Raw genomic sequence first — 21,083 nt, 5'->3', positions numbered from 1 at the left:
CCTTAGTCCCAGGTTCAGGTGGGGCCTGAGGAGACGGAGACGTGGGCAGGGGAGTGTAAAACAGCTGAGGTGAGCCCATGGTTCACAGAAAAGGAAACCCAATGGCTTTTAACATAGAAAAAGAGGTTTCGCTCACTCCTAATAAGTGAAATCTGTGTTAAATCCACAAGCTGGCACTTGTGATCTATTAAATTGGCCGCTGTGCAGGTGAGGGTATGGAGAAACGTGCCCTCATACATTGCCGATGGGTTTAAAACTTGGCTTATGGAAGGCGATCTGGTAATAGCTATTGAAACTGCAAATCCGCATGCATCCAAAGGGCATGGAAAATACATGAATCGAAAGACTCGTACTAGACGTGCATTATTCAATATGGCGGCCACCAGCCACACCTGGCTGCTGAGCACTTGAAGTGTGGCTGGTTCCCACTGAGATGAGCTGTAAGTATAAAATACACACCAAATTTTGTCAGTATGAAAAAAAAAGTAAACTAATTCCTTAATAGTTTTTTTATATTGATGTGTTGAAATGAGATTTTTGATAGATGGAGTTAAATCATTTTTCAAGTTATACTTTTTCTTTTTTACTTTTAAAACATGGCTACCAGAAAAATGTTAAATTACGTAGGTGGTTTGCATCTGTGGCTCATATTTTTTTCGTAGCAAAATACACATAACATCAAATTCATTATCGATAACATCAAATTCATTATCGAGGCCATTTCTATCTGTACAGCTTAGTGGCACCAAGAATGATCACGTTGCTGTGAACACGTGACCACCAGCCACATCCGGAACTTTTTCATCTTCCTGTATAGAAACTCTGTCCCGTTAAACAACAGCTCCCCGTTCCCTCTTCCCAGGCCCTGGAAACTACCATTCTAGTCCCTGCCTCTCAAAATTTGACTGCTCTAGTCTCTCCTTCATATAAGGGAATCCTACAGTGTTTGTTCTTTTGAGTCTGGCTCATTTCACCTAGCATAACGTCTTCACGGCTCACACGGTGTCCAAGTGTCCTTCCTTTTTAAGGCTGAGCAACAGTCCATCGTGTTTATGTACACATCTATTCATCAGCTGATGGACATTTGGGTTGTTTCTACATTTCGGCTGTTGTAAATGCTGCAATGAACGCTTATGTACAAATATCTGTTCGAGTCCCTGCTTTCAGTTCTTGAGTATACCCTGTAGTAGATTTTACTGGACAGCACTATACTAGTAATTTCCATAGCAGCACTATTTGAAATGCCTCCAGACTGGGAACTGCCCAAATGCCCATCAGCAGCGGAACGGCGAAATAGATTTTGGTATATTCACACGGAACACCACAGTAAGAATGAATGAACAAGCGCACGCACAGTGTGGATGGAGCTCACGCACAGAGCAACACGTGTGCTGTGAGTCCACTTGCACAAAGTTCAAAAGAGGCAAAGCTAACCTGTGATGTTAGAAGTCAGGGTGATGGCTCCTCTTTGGGGGCTGTGAAGGGGCTTCTGAGGGGCTGGCAGTGTCCTGTTGATCCGGCACTGGCTTCAGGAGTCTGATTACTTTGTGAAAATTCACCAGCTAAACTCTCAGTTTTGTGTATATGTCAGGCTTCTGTAAGAAGTTCTAAAAAAAAAAAAGCATATACCCTTTGATCTAGTGATTCTAGTTTTAGGAATTAAACTACAGATGTATTTTTCACATGTGTGAAATAAAGCAAGTACAAGGTTCTCCATTGCACTTTCTCATCATAGCAAAAAACTGGAACATCTCAGCTCACACCCACTAGGATGGCTATTATCAAACAAAACAAAACAAAAACAAAAATAGAAGCTCCTGGGTATCTCAGCCAGTAGAGCGTGCAACTCTTGATCTCAGGGTTGTGAGTTCAAGCCCCATGTTGGGTGGAGAGATGACTTTAAAAAATAAATAGAATCTAAAAAAAAAAATGAAAATAAGAAGTGTTGGCAAGGATGTGGAGACTGTGCACTGTTGGTGGGAATAGAAAACAGTGTATCTACTGTGGAAAACTGTATGGCAATTCCTCAAAAAATTAAAAATAGAATTACCATATATCATTCAGCAATCCCATGTCTAGGTGAATACCCAAAAGATTTGAAAGTAGGGTCTTGAGGGGCGCCTGGGTGGCTCAGTTGGTTGAACATTAGGCTTTGGCTCAGGTCATGATCTCACGGTTCATGGGTTCGAGCCCCATGTCGGGCTCCACGCTGGTGGTGTGGAGCTTGCTTGGGATTCTCTCTCTCTCTCTCTCTCTCTCTCTCTCTCTCTGCCCCTCCTCCACTCATGCTTTTTCTCTCTCTCTCTCTCTCTCTCTCAAAATAAATGTTTTTAAAAAATGTTTTTAAAAATGGCTAAAATTGCAAATTTGATATTATGCATATTTAACCATTTTAAAATTTTTAAAAAGGGAGGTGTCTATAAGGTGAGCAAAATACTCAAGATACTGTGAGTAATAAAAGTCAAGGGGGAGAACAGAGTGTAAGGAATGTTTCCGTTTGTTTAAGATATCAAACTGTTAAACAGAAGACACAGAGATAGGATAGAAGTGACCTTCCAGACCAGATTACCATGCACAAAGGACTAACAAAGAAAGTGGGCAAGGACCCTTCTTCGCCCCTCATGACCTAGAGAAAGTTAAGGGGGGGGCGGGGGGGGGCTTGGTGAGGTGCTGTGCAGGAAGGGGGTGCAGCTCAGGCCTAAGGGACCCCCGCCTGAGATAGCCAAACAGAGGTGGCACCTCCATATGTTGGACTAGAGACTAGGAGGGTTTCTGGACCAGTTGGGGGCTGAGGCAGGGGGAGGGGGGTTCTGTCATCTTGGGTCCTATCCCAAGAAGCTGGAGATGGGTGTGGGATTCCTAGGGCTGAGCAAGGAGTGGCAGGGGACTTGGCGCATCCACCAAGGTCAAGGGTAAGAGGAGCCCCCAGCAATGGCCAAATTCATGAAGCCCACAACAGTGTCCCATGATGGAAACATGGGACAGCTTAAAATGTCTGCTGGCTAGAAGTCAGTCAGTCAGAGAAAGACAAATATCATATGATTTCACTCATATGTGGAATTTCAGAAACAAGACAGATGAACATAAGGGAAGGGAAGCAAAAATAAGATAAAGACAGCGAGGGAGACAAGCCATAAGAGACTCAAATAGAGAACAAACTGAGCGCTGCTGGCCGGGTGTTGGCTGGGGGGGATGGGCTAAATGGGGGACGGCCATTAAGGAGGACACTTGTTGGGATGAGCACTGGGTGTTATATGTAAGTGACGAATCACTAAATTCTATTCCTGAAATCACTATCATACTATATTTTAACTAACTTGGATTTAAATTAAAAAATAATAATAAAACAAAACAAAACGTCTGCTGGTTAGAACACTGGAAGCCAGCCAGGATGGCAGCAGCTCGATTAAGACCCTTCCTCTCCCCTTACCACCTCCACCCAGCCCCACAAGCAGGGGAGGAGGAGGAGGGATGGAGAAGGCCCCCACCCCACCTTCCCCACTGTGGGAAAGAAGCAGGGGAGACAGTCTAAACCCAAATCAAATCGGGAATTTCCCTGAGTATCCTGACTGGATACAATTTGAGTGGAGACCATGTTTGGGACTGAAAGTGACGGCAGAATTGTCTCTATCTAAAAGCTGCTGAGACAACATGACTCCATTCCATGTGCCCTCCCATTCTCCAGGGCCCTGGCAGAGGAAGGGGGGGGGGGAAGGAGAGAGGGATGGAGAGAGGGAATGAGAGAGGGAGAGAGAGGGAGAGAGATAAGGAGGGAGGGAGGGAGAGAGAAGCTGCAGGGTCTCTTAAGGGCCTGCCCAGAACTAGCACGAGGTTGCTTCTACCACATTCTGTTGACAAAAGCAACACCCAAGGCCAACCCATCTTTGAGGGAAATAAAATCTACTTTTTGAATGGAGGAGCTAGGTCAAAGTCACATTGCAAAGGGGCGTGGGAACAGTGAGGGATGGAGAATTGGGCCCACTTTCTTAACCAGTCTCTCAAAAAGACCTTGCTTCCCTTGCAAGGGAAGCTGGGAAATGTAGGCCAGCTGCAAGTCCAGAAAGAAGAAGCAGGTTACCGGTTCTGCCGTACCCGCCCCCTCCTCTGCTGGTGCCCTTCTAGGCACCTGCCTACCGTGCTCAGCCCAGCAGGATGGCTTAGCAAGAGCCTCTATTCTCAGATATGGAGGTCCTGACTTCCCATTTGTGCGACCACACACTTCTGCTCTCAGGAGCTCCATTTTCTCATCTGGAAAATAGGGATATGACAATAATAATCGCCTCCCATTGACATGAGGATGATGAAAGCACTGTTCAATTCATGAAAGCCTCAGACTTTGCAAAGAACTGGCTGACGCTGTGCTTTCAAAAGTGTTAGGTAACTAGAGGACACAAGAAATCAAGATATGTGTGCAGACCTGGGGAGATGTGTTAACAGTGGGGGTGGGGGGAGCAATCAGAGGAGCTGTGGCAGGAGAGGCTCCTGCAGCCAAACTTTGACAGGTGATGAGCAAAATTGGAATAGACCCAGGAGACAGGGAAAAGCATGGTAGGGAGAAAGAACAGCACATGCAAAGGTGTGGAGGCTGGAACACACGTGGCATGTTGAAAGGTCCCATGCCTCACTATTTAAAGCAGAAATTCCCCAAGGGTGGGATGCTGGCTGGGCTAGGGGCTGACGCACACTAACATGCTTGTTCCTTGGCAGGGCAGGTTCTAAAAAGGGGGGGGGGGGTGAAGAATGAGAAATTGAAAACAGATCACTGGGGAGAAAAGTATTTCAGGCTCGAGACAACTGTCTTTGCAGCCTCTGGCTCCCATCCCACCCATTCCCCGGCCCTGACGCAAGGTTGGCTGGAAGAAGGTGTTTCTCCTGGGATTGTTCAAGCTGAGGGCCTCGTCGGCAGGAGGCTAAAGCCTACCCCATTCCTGTCTGGGTGCCAAACTCTACACCAGGCTTAAATGGACCCACAGCCTGACGGCATACCTGAAGCCATGTGAAATGCTCCCTTGATTCTCCCCTCAAGATACGTTCTGTTATTGTCCCCATTTCCCAGATGAGTAAACTGAGGCTTAGAGAAGTTAACTGGCTTACCCACAGCCACATTGCCAGCCAAGGGTGAATCTGACCGATTCCATTGCCTTATCCTGGGCGTAGGGTGCAGGTAGAGTAGGGAGATGTTTAGAACAGCAAGGAAGAGCATCCCATGGGGTACAGGATTTAGTGTGTGAGGTAGTACAGTGCAGGGAGCAAGTGTTTGACTCAGAAGTCAGATTTTGGGGGCTGTTTGTTACAGCAGTATGACTTAGCCTATCCTGACTGATACAAGTCATGAGAAACAAAGTTACACGTCCTTTAAAAGGTTACAGCTCACTATCTTCCTCTCAGAAGCAGCAATTAAAAAAAAACCAGCAACTAATTTTTAAACTTTGACAAAGTACATGTAACATAAAATTTGCCACCTTAACATTTGAAAATGTACAGCTCTGTGGCATTAAGCCCATTCACATGGTTATGCTACCATCACCACCATCCACCCCCAGAGCTCTTGTCGTCCTGTGAGGTTCAAACTCTGTTTCCATCAAACATGAACTTCTCCTTCCCCTTCCCCAGCCCCAGGCCACCACACTTCTACTTTCTGTCTCTATGCACCTGATTACTCCAGGTACCTGAACGTCCTCATGGTTCATCCATGTTGTAGCCTGGGTCAGAACGTCCTTCCTTATTAAGGCTGAGTAATATTCCGTTGCACGTACATTTGTCATTCATTCACTCAACCATCCCCCATGGACACCTGGGTTACCTCCACCTTTTGGCTGTCGGGAATAATGTTATACAAAGGGGAGCACAAAAATCCAGAGCCGCATTATAAAGCAAAGTTGTCGGGGGAGATACGTGCACTGACCAAGACGCCAGGAGACTCCAGGCCTCCGGATCCACCACTAACTTGCCGTGTCGCTTTGGGCACATGGCTTTCTGCATCCGATTCAAACTCTCCTCGCTTCGCTGCCTACCTCACGGTAGCGTGCGGAGACCCGGTGGGACCGTGCGCCATATGAACGCTCCCTGCAGAGAGAAGCCACGAGAGACTGTTAGTGGCTGAGGGTGAGGGTGATGATTTCCCAAAGGCATGAGTCACTAATGGTGGAATTCTAGGCATCAGGAGACACAGTTCTGGGCAACAGAGACCAGATTCCACACAGAGCAGTGACCCTGACCCTGAGCCTGCTAAGGAGCCACACCCTCTCTCCTTGGCCACTGGCTGTTGTGAGGAAGCAGTCAGTGAATGTCATATCACATGGTCCTTAGGGTAGAGCCTGCAGTTCTTATTGCCTCACATGATTGTTAAGGAGGCCGAGAAAGGGTGATACACTTGCCTGGGGCCACACAGCCAGAGAGCAGTGGAAGCCAGACTAGAACTCAAAGCTCCAGACTCCCAGCCCTGCACCACCCTGCCTACCATGTGGTTCTAACTCTAGGAAGAGGGTATAGGGACTGAGCTCTGGAAGAGCAGTTGGGGCAGGGAGAGAAGGGGGGTCCAAGTGGCCTCACGGGGAAGGGGGAACTTTCTTCTTTGGTATCATGGAGATTGACCTAAGAACCTCTCAACTTACAGCCCTCTCCGTACTTTCCAAAATCCTGAGAGCACTCGTGATAACAATACTTGCTACTATTAATTGAACCCTTCCTAAGTCCCAGGCTTAGAGCTGAGTACTTCACGTGCTGGTCTCCTTCATCCCTCCAGTGAGCTAGGAACCAGTGTTATACCATCCAAAAGCCCCCGAACCTGAATTCAATGGCATTTTCCAGGTCATAAAATGCGAAAAGCCCAGAGCTGGCTTTGAACCCAGGGCAGCGTGCCTGAGGTTATCTGTGTACTGAAGCGCAATGATTTACTGCTTCGGCTGAATTCTGTAACAGTTGTGAGGTCTGGGGTGGGGGTGGGGGAGGGCTGACTTCACCCATTGCTCAAGCAGGAAAACTGAGGCTTGGAGCAGATTAGTGGCATGTGGACAAGAGGAGGAGTCAGGGCTGGGTCAGGGCAGGCTTCTGTCCAGCACATCTGCTCCGGGGAGGACAAAGCTCTTCTAGGAGTGCTGCGGCCCCTGTCAGACCTAAGCAGGATGGGGAGGGGGTAGCGATGGAACCTATGTGGGCCCCCTCAACCCGGCAATAACGACAGCCAGCACTTAAGGAGCGCTAACCAGGCTCATGGTGTTCAGCTTGACACTTCCTCTGGATTATTTCATTCGTCTCCACCCACGTTGAAGGAACTCACCTTCCTCTCCTCACTTTGTAGATGGGAACGTTCAGGTTCAGGGAGGTGAGCTCACTTGTCCAGCTGGCCAGGCTAGAAGGTTGTGGAACTGCTATGCGAAAGTCTGGCCTTTTACCCACCCTGCAAGATCCCCTCCCCAAGGAGAGGAGAGAGCAGCAGCCCGAGTAAGCCCTGCACAGCCCACGAGGGCTGAGGCTCGGGAGATTCCATTTGCCAGGGGTCCCCAGGTACGCTGTTCTCAGAAACCCATATTCCTCAAGCGGAGCTATCATGCATGGTGATTCAACAGCCCCCCTTCCCCACCGATTCCCTGCCGTCCACAGGATAGAGGATCCATGGGGTGTGGGCCCGAGGGCTGAGCCAACAGAGGGGCTGGTGACAGCAGGTCAGCCCAGGCAAATTTGGCTACCTACAGAAGCCTTCCCCTCCCTGTATGTGCCGCTCTCAGCACTGGCCGGGGAGGAAGGCAGCGTCTCCCAGGCCCCATCCTTTCGGGGCCCTTGATCCAGCTCAGATCCAGAAACGACTGCCCATTCTCTTTCCTGCCTCTGGCCTTCTCTCTAGAGCCTTGCCTTCGCTCTGGGATAGGGGTGGGCAATGTGTTCAAGAAGTCTCTTCTCCAGCCCCAGGGGCTCAGCCATTCAAGAGTCTCCAGTCCCTGTGGCTCGTTTTCAGGGACGGGCTTGTGTATCGGCTGGGTTAAGTCATGCTAGCCGCTGTAACAAATACCTCCAAGATTTCAGTGGCTTTCCACCACGTTTGGTTCTTTCTCACATGCCCGTATGGGAAGTCTTAACAGAAACATTTTGATCTGTACAGCCATTTAGGGACAGAGACCCTCCCTTCCTAGCTTGTGATTTGGCCTTCCTCGTCCTTATTCAGAAGGCAGATGGGGAAAGACGGCAAGGATCATAGGCCAGACCTGAAAACGATGCATTTATTTCTGCTCATATCCCATTGGCCAGACTCGGTCACATGGCCACACCTAACTGCACAGGGGGCTGGGAACTGTAGCCTGGCCGTGCACCTAGAAAGATGGCTATCAGTGAGCCCTAGGGGACTTCCATGGGAATATGACCCTGTTCTCACTGAGGAGACACAAAGTCTGCCAGGGGGTTCTGAGGAGGGCTTGCCTCGATTATAAGAAGCCGTGTAGGGAGACGTTCCTCTCTTCTTCCCTTTAGGTGGTTGCATGAGGATATGATGTCTGAAACTTTGGCAGCCATGTTGAGACCACGAGGAGCCATGCCTGAGCCCTAAAGCCAACACGTGGAAGACGCTGGCGCTGAAGTACGGGTCCCGGATGACATCACTGAGCCTCTGAACTAACCACTCCTGGAACGACCCAGCCTGCAGAGTGCTTGCCCACAGAGGTCTCTACTGTGGAAGTCAGGAGCATCAGGGTATTCTACTCTTTGCAGTCAAACCTCCTGACTGACACTCAGGAGTGAATGCTGGAAACAGCCGGCCCGTCGCACAGGCTGTTGTGCTTATTTTAGGGGAAAGGGTGGGGAAGGTGCAGCAGTTTGAACACAAAATGAGCAACTACTTATGTGCCAGGACCCTGACACATGTAGGGTCTATGTGGGGATAAACTGCCCGGATTCAAATCTTGGCTCCATCACCTCAGCAGCCCGTGACCTTGGGTAAGTCACGGAACCTCTCTGTGCCACAGTTACTCCATTCCTAACATTGGGGTGCTTCTAAATATTCCACCTACTCGGTAGAGGATTAAATGTCCAGTTCATGTAACCAGTCTAGCACATTATCAGTAAATGTGAGCTTAAAAATCCTGACCAGACCCTGAGGGGTATGAGGAATATTAACCCCATTTAAGAGATGGGGAATCTGAAGTTCAAGGAAGTGAAGTCTAAGAGCATACAAATAAGGAGAGACAGAACCTGGATTTGAACCCAGGTCGAGTTGAGCACCTACAATGTGCCAGGCATTGTGGCAGGAGTTTAGTTACATTAGCCCATCGGATTTGCACAGCAGCCCTGCATAGGAGGTGGTGCTGTTATTATTTATTATTTATTCCTACTATTTATTCCCATCACAGAGGTAATGAAAGTTGCCTACAAGTAGGGTCAGGATGTCAGCATTTGAACCTAGGCCTGGGTCCAAGCCTTTATTCTCTCTAGCATTTATCAGCCTCCCTCACAGGGACCCACAGACTATGATAGTAGACCCTCAGGCATCGGAGGAATAAGACACTTGGCCCCCAGGGCTGTTCAGGGTCTCCTGAACTCATTCCCCAAAGCTGGCTGCCAGTTCAGCCTATCTCCAAGGTTGTCTCAGTGATGGCTGTACCCTTGCTCTGCCAGGAAAACCAGGACCTGAAGCAGAAAATCCTGAGAGAGGCAATGTTTGGCTCACTTTATAAAGCAGAACTTTAGGAGCTGAACCATAACGGAGTAGGCTGCCTTGGGGTGAGCTCCTCGGTCCTGGGAGAATACAAGGAAAGATTGGTGGTCAGTCTTCTCCTGTGAAGGTTTTAGAGGCAGTTCCTGCATGGAATGATACTGATTCGAAGACCTTTCAGTTTGAAAATCTGTGATCGTGAGACTCCCAGATTCTAAGACCGCACAATACTCAGAATCTAGGGATCTAAGATTGTGTGCCTTTGCCCCTCTGTGTTTTCTGTCCCCAAAGCCCCCCTTCCTCCCCAAAAGACCATTCCTAAAGGGACTTGGGGCATAGTGAGTACATCATGAGTCAGAGAAGGGCAGGCTTCCCTGCTTTCTCCAGCCTTTGGGATGGTGGCTGTTCTGTCCATCTGGGTCCTGGAGCGAGGGGACATGAAGCCGGCGGCCGGGGGCCTGAGTGCACACAAAACCTGAGAAACAAGGTTTTGGGGGTGGTTGTTACTGCACTGTGACCTGGCTGACCCTGACCGATGCACATTCCTTCCCCTCCCCCTTCGCCTCCTCCCAAATAAGAGAGCTGGGAAGGGAGCCAGAGAAAAAGCTACGAGTGAACATTTTTTTAATTTCGTGGGTCAACATGACCCCAGACGGTTCTGAGGAATCCAAAAGTAGAGGACCGTATCAAAAGATGAAACGATCACGTGGCCTGTGTAAGCCAAGGGGGCCTGAGACACCCTCACACTGAGACACAACCACAGGGAAAATGCACACACACGTGTGTGCACGTGAGAGAGAAGAGCTGGGGAAGAAAACAAACTGATCAAGACTGATTTTCTGCCCACTTGTGAAGTGGGATGTCATAACAAACATTCAGGATAGATTAATTTCCTGCTCATCTGAATTAACTGAGATTTGTACCTGCTACCCATACTCCTAAAATTTCATAATCCCCAGAGTCTTGAATTCTGGGCTTTTACCATGACTCCTTCCCCAGGTGGGAGGTTGTAGGTACATGGACATGACAGCAGCCAGGTCTGGAAACCAGAAGACCTGAGATCTGCTCTCAAACGTCACCTTCTCAGGGATGCCTCCACCGGCTCGAAAACGGAACTCTCTCTGCTACCTGGGCATTCCCCATGCTTCTTCCTTTTTCTCCAAAGCACTAGCATCAACTGACACACTGTATATTTTACTTATTCGTTTATTGTCTATTTCCTCCACTTGACTGTAAGTTTCAAAAGGGCAGAGAGATTCCTTCCTTCCTTCCGTTCTTTTTCTATCTCCTTTCTCTTTTTTCTTTCTCTCCTCCTTCCTATGTATCTATAAAATACTTCAAACCTACAGAAAAGCATAGAAAACATATAATGAACACTCATTTGCTATTTGCCCATCCCCTAGGTTTAACAACTGTTAAAATTTTACTCTATTTGCTTCATTTTTGTTTTGGTACCAGCGTTTTCTAAAGTAAACACTATTCATCATGATACTGCCTCTTTAAAAGCTTGGAACCAGAGGGTTTTGTCTCTTGTATTCATCGCTTTATGATTTACTGCCTGGAAGTTGGTAGGCCTTCAGTAAATAGCTGTTGAATCCTCATGCAAGGAGGTATTATTATCTCCATTTTTGGAAGAGGAAACAGGCACAGAGAAGTCAAATAACTTGTCCAAGGCCACACAGCTAGGAGGCGGTGAAAGGGGAACGAGAGTTCAGGCAGGCTGAGGCTAGAACCCAGGCATGTCCTGCACTAGAGGCCTCTAGGAGGCTTCTTCAACTGGGATGTTCCTTCATCTTCTCTGCCCACCTGTCCCATCCCACCACCATCCAAGAGGAGACCCAGGGCAGGGAGACGGTTCACAGGCTAGCCAGAAGCAGGCCATGCCCTATCTGGGCACCTGGGTGGTCTCTATAAAAGCTGGGGCCCTCTCTCTTGCCCAGGGGTGGAGACAGAACACTCCTTTCCAGTTGAGTGACCTTTGGGGTTTGTTATGAGTAGAGATTCCTTCTGGGGAACGTGATGGCTGATGCTGGAAGGCCAAGTCCCCAGACTTAACCCACAGGAATGTGGGGAGGAATCTCCAGGCCTCTGCCCTGCAGGCCAGCTCTCTGGGCCGCCTTGGGCCAGCCAGAGGAGGGCGGTTCTAGGCAGCTGTCCCGGTTGCTGGGCCTTCTGGGGAGGCGGATTGGGACCTTTTATTCCTGGACTGGGAGGCAGCTCCATAAAAAGAGGTGCAGGTTTCAAAATCGAAGAATCCTGAGGTCTGCATCTTCCTAGCCATGTGACTCTGGACAGGTGCCCAGGCTGGCGAAGCCTTGGTTTGCACATCTATCAAATGGGGAGAATTATCGTCCCAACTCACAGCAGATCTGGGACTAGGACGGGGCAGGCCAGGTGCCCAGGACACAACATTTAAGGAGGCGCTGGCTCTCAGGCAGGAGAGAGTATGTACCCCTTAAATTATGTACCCCTGTCACCTCGCTGCTAACCCTGGTCCCCGCCCTTCTTCCCAGGGTTGTCGTAGGCAAGAAATGAGATATTCTGTGCAGGGCACATTAACACAGTGCCTGGCACACGCCTCACTCTTTGGGAAAGGCTGTTGTTGTTATTCTTACCGACTGCTTTTCAGAAGTAGGCCGGGCCCTTGCCCAGCCACGGTCCCATTTCCTGTCTCTCTCAGTGGCCTGTGTCTCTTCCACCTGTGTAGACTGCGCCGTTTTCATGATTTATCCCCTTCTCGCAGGATTTGACCCCTACAAATTTCATGACTTTCCTTGGCCTATGGCTCCTGCTCCATGTTGATGGCACACGAACAGGGATTGCCCATATTGACTGTGGGCTTTGAGTGTGCCGGGCATTGTGCTAAGCACATAGCTGCCACCTCCCAGCTAATCCTTACCGTGACCCTGTGAGGTAGGAACTATGATGTGCCCATTTTGGAAATGAGGAAACTGAGACACTGAAACAGTAAGTGACTTGTCCTTTGATGGGAGGGCCAGAGCTCAGGGCAGGCCAAGGTGGTCTGACCCCACAGCCCTCATGATGGAGCCCAGACATAGCTCCTTCTGCCTTTCACCGGCCTGTGCCCCACAAGGTGCAGACACAGGACTCAAGGCAGGGGCCCCAATGCCAATTGGAGGAGACTGACCTCCCTGAGCTAAATCAGGTGCCAGGCACCTGGGGACAGGGGGATGGCCCAGATGCCCTGTGGGCATTTCCAGGCCACAGCGGGTGGTTTCTGAGTTCTTCCGAGACCAGACAGCTTTCTGCTTTCAGGCTCTGGCGGTAATGACATTGAGCTCTTATTTGTGGAGCATTCACCCTGAACGAGCCCCATGCTCCGTGCCCCACATTCAAAACCCCAAGCAATCCTCACAGTGTTCCTCTCGTTTATGATTGTCTATGTTATGAATGAGGGAGACCTCAAGGCACCCAGCAGGGGGCACGGCCCAAGTATAGGACAGGTCCAACGTCTGAACTCCCATTTGTCTGAATGCCAGGTGGGCTGGGGGTGAAGACGGAGCTGCTGAGGGCCTTGCGGGCACCTCCCCACCCCCACCCCGCCCGTCTCTGCTACCTTCTGTGTCTCCTCCTGCTGCTGGCAGCCACTGTGGTCAAAATGGGATCCACCCCCAAAGTAGGTCACTGAGGGGACTGGGGCTGAGGCCGGGCTGGGGAAGGCGGCACATTTCTGGGCTCCAAGGACTCCAAGCCTGGCCATTCCATGACCGCGCCCTGTGCCCCAAAGGCACACATACATTGCTTTGGATGAAGTGGAATCTGGGGCAGGTAAATTTCGATCTGGGGGAGATAGCTCAGTGCCAGGAGCCACGCTGGGGTTTGTCATTTGTACAAATTGGTCCAGTCTCATACAAACACTGCTCGGGACTGTTCAGGGCTTCTGTACCCCACAGGACAGTCTAAGCCTTTTCTTGGCATTCAAGGCTGTTTGCTGACGTCCCTCAGTCTTGCCACCTGTCACTCTCATCACTCATGCACCTCAGCCCTGCAGGCCGCAGCCTTTGCTATTCCACAAACAGGTCGTGCTGCTGAGACTAGGACGGTGGCCTGGCTCTGCGTCTTTGCCTTTCCACAGGCGAGGCTCTCTGCCTAGAGGGTCTTCCCTCCCCCAAGATCCTTCTGGATCTTCTCAAGCCGGGCCGGGCACAACTCTGAACTCCCAGGGTTGCTGGCAAAAAACCTACATGGACAATGGGTAGCTTAGTGGTTAAAAATGCAGGCTTTGAACTGAGGCATGGGTTCAGTCCTGGCTTCGCCACTCACCAGCTGGGAGACGTCGGGCCGGCCTCTCTGAGCCTCTGTTTGCTTCTCTAAACACAGAAAGAATGACACGACCGACTCCGTGCTGGGGAATCAGAAGGATGCCATGCACTTGAAGCATTGCGTTCAGTGCCTATGGCCTCTCTGCGTTCAGAAAGCATCGGGTGTTCCTCTGCTTGCCCCGCCCCCAGGTTTAAACCCCGAGTTGGTGGCAGTCTCCTTGCTGGGTGCTGGGATAGAGCAGTGACTGGGATCGTGTGGCCCCTGCTCCCACAGAGACACTGGAGAGCCACATGTTCACCAATTCATTTCCATTGTGACTACAGTAATTAGGTACATCACAGCCCGACCTCCTAACCCCCCAAACCCTCACCTTGACCTTGAAGCTCCCTGGGGCAGGAACCAAATCTGATTCATCTGCATAACCTCAGCTCCTCAGTCATGGTGTGGATGCCCCGCAAATATTTCAGTTGAAAAGATTTCCATAGCAAACAGGGCACTGAGTATGTGAGAGCAACTCTGTGGTACATTTTACACGAATGAGATCATTTCGTCACATCAATGTCTCCTTGTAGTGGGTACTATTATCATCACCCTCATTTTACAGACAGGGAAACCAAGGCACAGAAAAATTGAGCAAACTATCCAGAGTTATACAGCCAGTGAGGGGCGATGTCAGGATTTGAACCCAGGCAGCCTAGCTCCAGAATCCACTGGCTACTTGCTTCTTGTGAGTTGATGCCATTTTCCAGGGTGTCCAGAAAGGGCCTGGTCCCCTGACCCAGCTCAGGAAGCTGGACCAGGGGGCCCAGAGCCGGCCTGAAGACCTCACCCATCTCTACCACCCCCTGTTCTCTGGGGGGTGGGGGGTAGGTCCTCAGCTCTCCACTCCCCAGGTGGGCCATGAGGAAAACAAGGCTTCAGCTGCAGCTTTGATGTCCTCTGCCAAGCTGGCACTTGGAGGCCTGGGGGGCCTCAGGGGATCCCAGCCCAGCAGCTGGGCCAGCCTCAGGGCCAGGGTTTCCGTAAACACCCCCAGTGAGCCAGCCCCATGTGGCCAGTCCGTGGGCTGCTACTGGCCTCGAAGGCCGAGGTTTGGCTGACCCTGTGAGGCTTCCTGTAGCACAACCACTTCCAGCCCCTCTGCCTGGCTGGGCTTCCAGTAATGAAGTGTTTTCTGTGGGGTCGGCTGGGGGCCTCTCTGTCCCACGAGCTGCTCTGGGCTCCTGGAAGCCGGTCTGGGTGCCCCTTGCTGCAGCCCGGACAGCCCATCTGGTGGGCCTCTACGGAGGCAGGTCTTGGGTTCCTGAGAGTAGGGGCTATGCCCAGAGGGAGGGTGTGGCTGGTCCTTTTGGAAGGGCTGCGGGGTGAGAAAAACTGCCAGTCAGCTTGGAGACGGAAGGGCAAGTCTCAGCTGTGGCTACGGCCTCCTCGCTGCCCGGAGCAAGCAGCTTCGAGGGGCTGTAGGGCAGGGGGCAGAGACTGAGAGGGCACGAGTCACAAGGAGCGCGCCATCTCCTGAATGCCGCTATGCCCAGCCCTTTAATTCTCATGACAGCTCTGCTTGGAAACTGAGGCCCAGAGAGATGAAGTGACTCACCCAAGGTCACGCAGTGAGTGACAGAGCCAGGATGTGATCGGGTCTCTCCCTGCCCCCTGAGTCGCTTCTATCTTATTGTCTGAATCCCAGACAGTAGGAGCTGGGAGATGCTTCCAGGCCATCTTTTAAGAGGAAGTAAATCACAGTGGTCAGGCCTTGGGGACTGCTGGTGGGTGGGAGAGGGCCCAGAGCCCCAGCTGAGGGCCCCCTCCCTCTGCTTCATCCCAAACCGTCTTCCCTGGGCCGGTTTTAAAAATGTTAGTTTTGTGTGGGAGTTTGTTCTGAACAGGGGTCTGCTGTCTTCAGAAGGGGGTTCTGGGGCAACTAGGAGTCAGGAGTGGGGCTCCCCTCCCCCTACCTGGGGACCCTGGCCCAAACTGATGCCTGGCTGGTGACTCACTCCCTTCTTAGCACATCCTCCTGTCCCATGACTGAGAGCCCTGTGGGGGCGGCCCCCAACCAGGGTCCCCCTAACAAATGCCCTCCCCACCCCCAACACACATAGGGACTGGGAACAATTAACTCATGGCTCAGGCCAGGCCAGATGTTCACATGGGTATTGGGTTTGCTAACCACATGCGACTCAAGGGCTCCCTCAGAGCTGGAAGTCTCTCAAGAGGCCACAGAGGGCCACCTTGTCATGTCACAGCAGGGGAACTAAGGCCCAGAGAGGGCAGGTGACTGCCCTACGGCCACTTATGGGTAGAGAGGAGGAAGGAAGCTGGCATCCTGATGCCTGATCCAGAGCTTTTCTGCATCTCCAGACAGTCCCTGGATTTCCCAAGGCAATCCCTCTTCCCAGCCCCAGCCACAAACGTCCCCTGCCAACTGACACAGGGCCCTCCATGACCATGACTCACAATGTCCCCCCAAACTGACACAGGGCCCTCCATGACCAGGCCTCTCCAGCTGCATTTTGGCCTGCCCCTCACTTAGCCCTCCAGGATTTATCCAGGCTCAGCCACTCACAGCTCCTGCCCTCATGCTACTCCCAGGCCTTTGTTCTCTCCCAGCCTCTATTTTAATGGACTTTTTGCCTGGACAACTCCTACTCTTGCCTCAAGACTCGGCTCAGATGTCACCTCCTCCAGTAAGACTTCCAAAGCCACCTCTCCCACCTCCCAGACTGGGCTGGGTCCTCTTCTCTCATTGCCTTCCCAGTTACTGTGCTCTAATCACCTCTGCTTGTCTCTCTCTTCCCCTATAATCTGTGAGCCCACTGGACAGAGACCTTAAACATTTTTTTTAACGTTTATTTATTTTTGAGAGACAGAGTATGAGTGGGGGAGGGGCAAAGAGAGAGAGAAAGAGAAAGACACAGAATCTGAAGAGGTTCCAGGCTCTGTGCTGTCAGCACAGAGCCCGACGTGGGGCTCGAACTCACAAGTCGTGAGATCATAACCTGAGCCGAAGTCGGACGCTTAGCCGACTGAGCCACCCAGGCACCCCTTAATTAAAGTTTTCCTTTTAAGTTTATTTATTTTGATAAAGAACAGAGCACATGAGTGGGGGAGGGGCAGAGAGCAAGAGGGAGAGAGAGAATCCCAAAGCAGGCTTTGCCTGCTGTCAGCACACAGCCCGATGTGGGGCTCGAACTCACAGACTGTGAGATCACGATCTGAGCCGAAGTCAAGAGCTGACGCTTAACTGACTGAGTCACCCAGGCGCCCCTTGAGACCTTATTTTAATTCTTTATGTACTCATAGGGCATGGCCCACTGCATTCAGTGCTTGTTGAATGAATGCATGGGTGGATGGATATACAGATGGATGGATGGATGGATGGATATACAGATGAACAGCTGGACTGAAGGACAAATGGATGGATGGATTAGGTATGGATATGAACATGTAATGCCACCTATAGGGACTCAGTGAGAGGTAAGTCCCTGGAGACCGGATGTCCTGAAGGATGGAGGGGCTCTTTGATGGGGAGGGAATAACCTAACCTATTATCTGAGTCCTCCAAGAGATGTCTAGCAAAGAGCAAATCCACCTGTCCTGGCACCCAGTCCCTCGTGAACACCTGGTTCCAACTCAACGTGGTCTCCTGAACTCTGACGAGTCAGACATCAGTGAGTCTACAGGAACCACCTCTGCCTCCTGACATTCTAGAACTCTATACTCCTGAGGTCCCTCCCTCCATGCTTCCCTCTGGATCAGACCTGACACTCATGCTTCCAGACACAGAAACAGATTCCTGGAGCCAAGAGGCCCTAGAAAATATGGAGATTGCCCCAGTCCCATTTAACAAATGAGGAAACTAAGGCCAAGCAAGGGCAAGGAATTTTCCCGAGAATGTCTAGCCATAGAGCTGGCATTAGAGCTTGGGTCCCCCAATTCACTCATGCTTGCAACAAATATGTAAGTAGCACCTAACATGCGCCAGGTTCAGTGCCTTCTCCCTGGCACACTAAGTCTGTAAATAAACCCTCATGCCAATTTCCAAAGCCCTTTCCATGTCCCATCATGACTTCCTCCCAGCTCCCCAGCAGGCTTATCAATGCTGCACCAGCTGCACCCTTGGCACAGCCCCGGGTGCCAACCCCCTCACCCAGCAAGTGAGGACCAGTTCACTGCCAGGCTTCCCAGTTCACAAGGCTGCATGAGGCCGTGTGCAGAGGCGGTCACATGCGTGGGCTGAGAGCTCCGCATTCCAGCCCCTTTGGACCCTGTGTGTCCCTGCACACAGAACCTTGCCAGCTCAGACTGAAGCCAAGTGTTAAACTGTTCAAGCCCCACAGCTGTCCTAAGGGGTGGGAGAAGGAGCTCATCATGGCACCTGGGATCTCAGGCCAGGAGCACACCTCTGAACTCCCGCCCAGACCGGGGAATGTGTGGAAGGAGAGGCTGGGAGAGGTGCCTGGGGGCTGGGTATTTCCGGACCAGCTGAACCGGCACCAGGCAGAAATTCCATTGACATACAAATCACCTATGGGTCTCATTAAAATGCAGGTTGATTCTGGGCGGGGCTTGGGATTCCTCCTTTCAAACAAGCACCTGGGGCTCCGCTGACCTCGGAGCACACACGTGGGGAGGGAAGGGCCAGACAATTGGGCCCAAGATGGAGAAGACCTACCTGACTCCACTGGACTCTTCGTGAGCAAAGATAAACCTTTGTTGGGTCAAGCCACTGAGCTTTGGGGATTTGTGACCTCAGCATAGCCTAATGTCCCCGAATGACACATTAGGATAGGGGACTGTCCTATGTTATCAGGCCACCAATATTTACTGAGTTGCTGCCATAAACTCATTTTGTGCCCCAGGGGCCTCCCTCTTCAAGAGGCGCTCACTCTCCGGTGACGCAGTGCAAGGCGGGCACCTGAGAGGGAGAGTCCCTCAAAGTTTGCTCCCTTGGGGCATCTAGGAGCACCCCTTAGTGCACCCTAATCCCAGCACTGTGAGTCATGGGGGAGCTGGGATTTGAAGCCAGGACCTTTTGACTTATGAGGCTATGTTTCCTTCTGGTAACGCAAAGGGGAGACAGGCTCATTCTGGGATCTTATCTAGCAGGGTGGCTACAGCAGCAACCAAGAGACTCATGGGTTCCCTGGACTGTCCCATCCCTCCAGCACCAAACTCAGCGGTTTGGAGCCCAACCCACTCGCACCCGGTCAGCAAAGTGGCAGTTCCTGCCGCAGGCTTTCAACACTCTGAACTGCGTGTGGAAGGCTCGTCTCTGACACTTTCATCACCAAATGCCCTGATGCCAGCCTGCGTGCTTTCAGAACTGGCCAGGCCCCAGGGCCTCCCCTCCCTGTCCACACGCTGCCATCCCCAGTTATTAGAACAAGTTCCAAGCAAACAGCCACACTCTGACTCAGAGGGGCCCGCCGGGGGAGGGGTGGGTGGCAGGATTTCCACTCATCTCTTGTCGCCTACCTGGCTGGCGCTGACCCATGCCTTCTTCACTCCCCCAGGACCCCACGGCGGCCTCACCTCCCCACTGCCTGTGGAGGCTCCCCCTCCGATGTTGCCGTGAGCAGCTCCTCCCCACACGGAAATCCTCCTGTCTTCCTTCTTGCCTCAGCGAGAGAAGTGGTTCCACGCCGCTCCTCCCAGGAAAAACTAATCAATGCTGATAGAGGTCAGAATAGCGAGTACCTGGAAGGGGCATGAGGAATCTTCTGGAAATGTATCTTACTCTGGGTGGTGGTTACATGGGCGTGCACACATGCAAAGAGTTGTCGAGATGTATACTTCACACTAGCACGTGGCCCCTCGATCTAAAAAACATGCCACAGAGAGCTCTAGGAGCCGTAGCCAAAATAAAACACAAACCACAACGAAAGGTTCTGGAGTCAGACGGACAAGTAACTGAAAGCCTGGCTCTAGTGTCTAGCTGTGTAACCTTAGAGAAGTTACTTATCCTCTCTGAACCTCCCCTTTCTTACTGAGGCATACACTGTGAGGATTAGAAACACTACTTTTTATAAAAAAAAAAATAAAAAAATACTTAGCACCGGGCTGGCTCCCTCTGAGGGCCCTTTTCTTTCATTGTTGTTAAAACGGTGGTCTCAGCAAAGACAGGGCATGGGAGTGGTCTTCCCTGGGTGTAGGCAATAAGAGGGGCACATGGAGAATTTAAAGGTAAAATTGACGAGGGGCACCTGGGTGGCTCAGGTGGTTGTGTTCAACTCGTGATTTCGGCTCAGATCCCGATCTCATGGTTCGTGAGATCAAGCCCCAAATCAGACTCTGTGCTGACAGGGCAGAGCCTGCCTGGGATTCTCTCTCTTCCTCTCTCTGCCCCTCCCCACACTTGGGTGCTCTCTCTCTCTCTCTCTCTCTCAAAATAAATAAAATAAACATTAAAAAAAGATAAAATTGATGAGAAGTCCGTATATAAATATAAATCATGCCAGTATATAAATATAAATCACATCAATCATAAATTCATGGTAAAGTACTTTGTCCTGAAAATATCTTTTTTTTGGTCCAAGTTCTAAACAATTGATGCCGTAGCTGTTGAATTTTAATAATGCGTAGGTAAGCTTCGAATCAGCACATTTTAATTTCTTATCCTTTAATAAACCTACATGGAAGTGAACTTGGAGAAGTCTAGGAAGACAGTTGCCCAGTACACATGAGCCCAGGAGCACACGTTCACCGAGAGCAGAAGTGCCTGACAGTTTGGAATCTTGTGCAGCACCTGTCTCTAACCCTGGGGGTGACAGTTCTGCACCCCGACAGTAGATGAAAAGCATCAGTGGATGCTGAGTGACAGTGAAGACGGAGATAGAGGTCTGTCAATTCTCTCATTCTATGTGACTCCTTGGAATTTGGGTCTGTGCTAAAAATTTAAAACGGTGAGGGGTGCCTGGGTGGTTCAGTCGGTTAAACATCTGACTTCAGCTCATGTCATGATCTCAGGGTCCATGAGTTTGAGCCCTGCGCTGGGCTCTGTGCTGACAGCTCAGAGCCTGGAGCCTGCTTCAGGTTCTGTCTCCCTCTCTCTCTACTCCTCCCCTGCCCACATTCTGTCTGTCTGTCTCTCTCTCTCTCAAAAATAAATAAACATTAAAACTGTGACACAGTGTGAGCTGTGGAGGGTGGTGTTTTT

General features: G+C 50.9%; 1 long non-coding RNA gene across 1 annotated transcript; it reads right to left on the bottom strand.

Moving 5' to 3' along the window:
• Positions 1-699: 699 nt before the first annotated feature.
• Positions 700-19,932, bottom strand: LOC113602550 (uncharacterized). The gene is made up of 3 exons (XR_003424032.2): positions 19,460-19,932; positions 5,906-6,066; positions 700-1,607 (listed from the first exon to the last, which is right to left on the bottom strand). It is a non-coding gene; the product is annotated as an uncharacterized LOC113602550 (long non-coding RNA).
• Between the last annotated feature and the right edge of the window lie 1,151 nt (positions 19,933-21,083).

Source organism: Acinonyx jubatus, chromosome A3 (genome assembly GCF_027475565.1).
Source record: "Acinonyx jubatus isolate Ajub_Pintada_27869175 chromosome A3, VMU_Ajub_asm_v1.0, whole genome shotgun sequence".
NCBI classification, from domain to species: domain Eukaryota; kingdom Metazoa; phylum Chordata; class Mammalia; order Carnivora; family Felidae; genus Acinonyx; species Acinonyx jubatus.
Note: the sequence above shows the minus strand (reverse complement) of the source record. Positions and strands in the feature narration are given on the sequence as shown.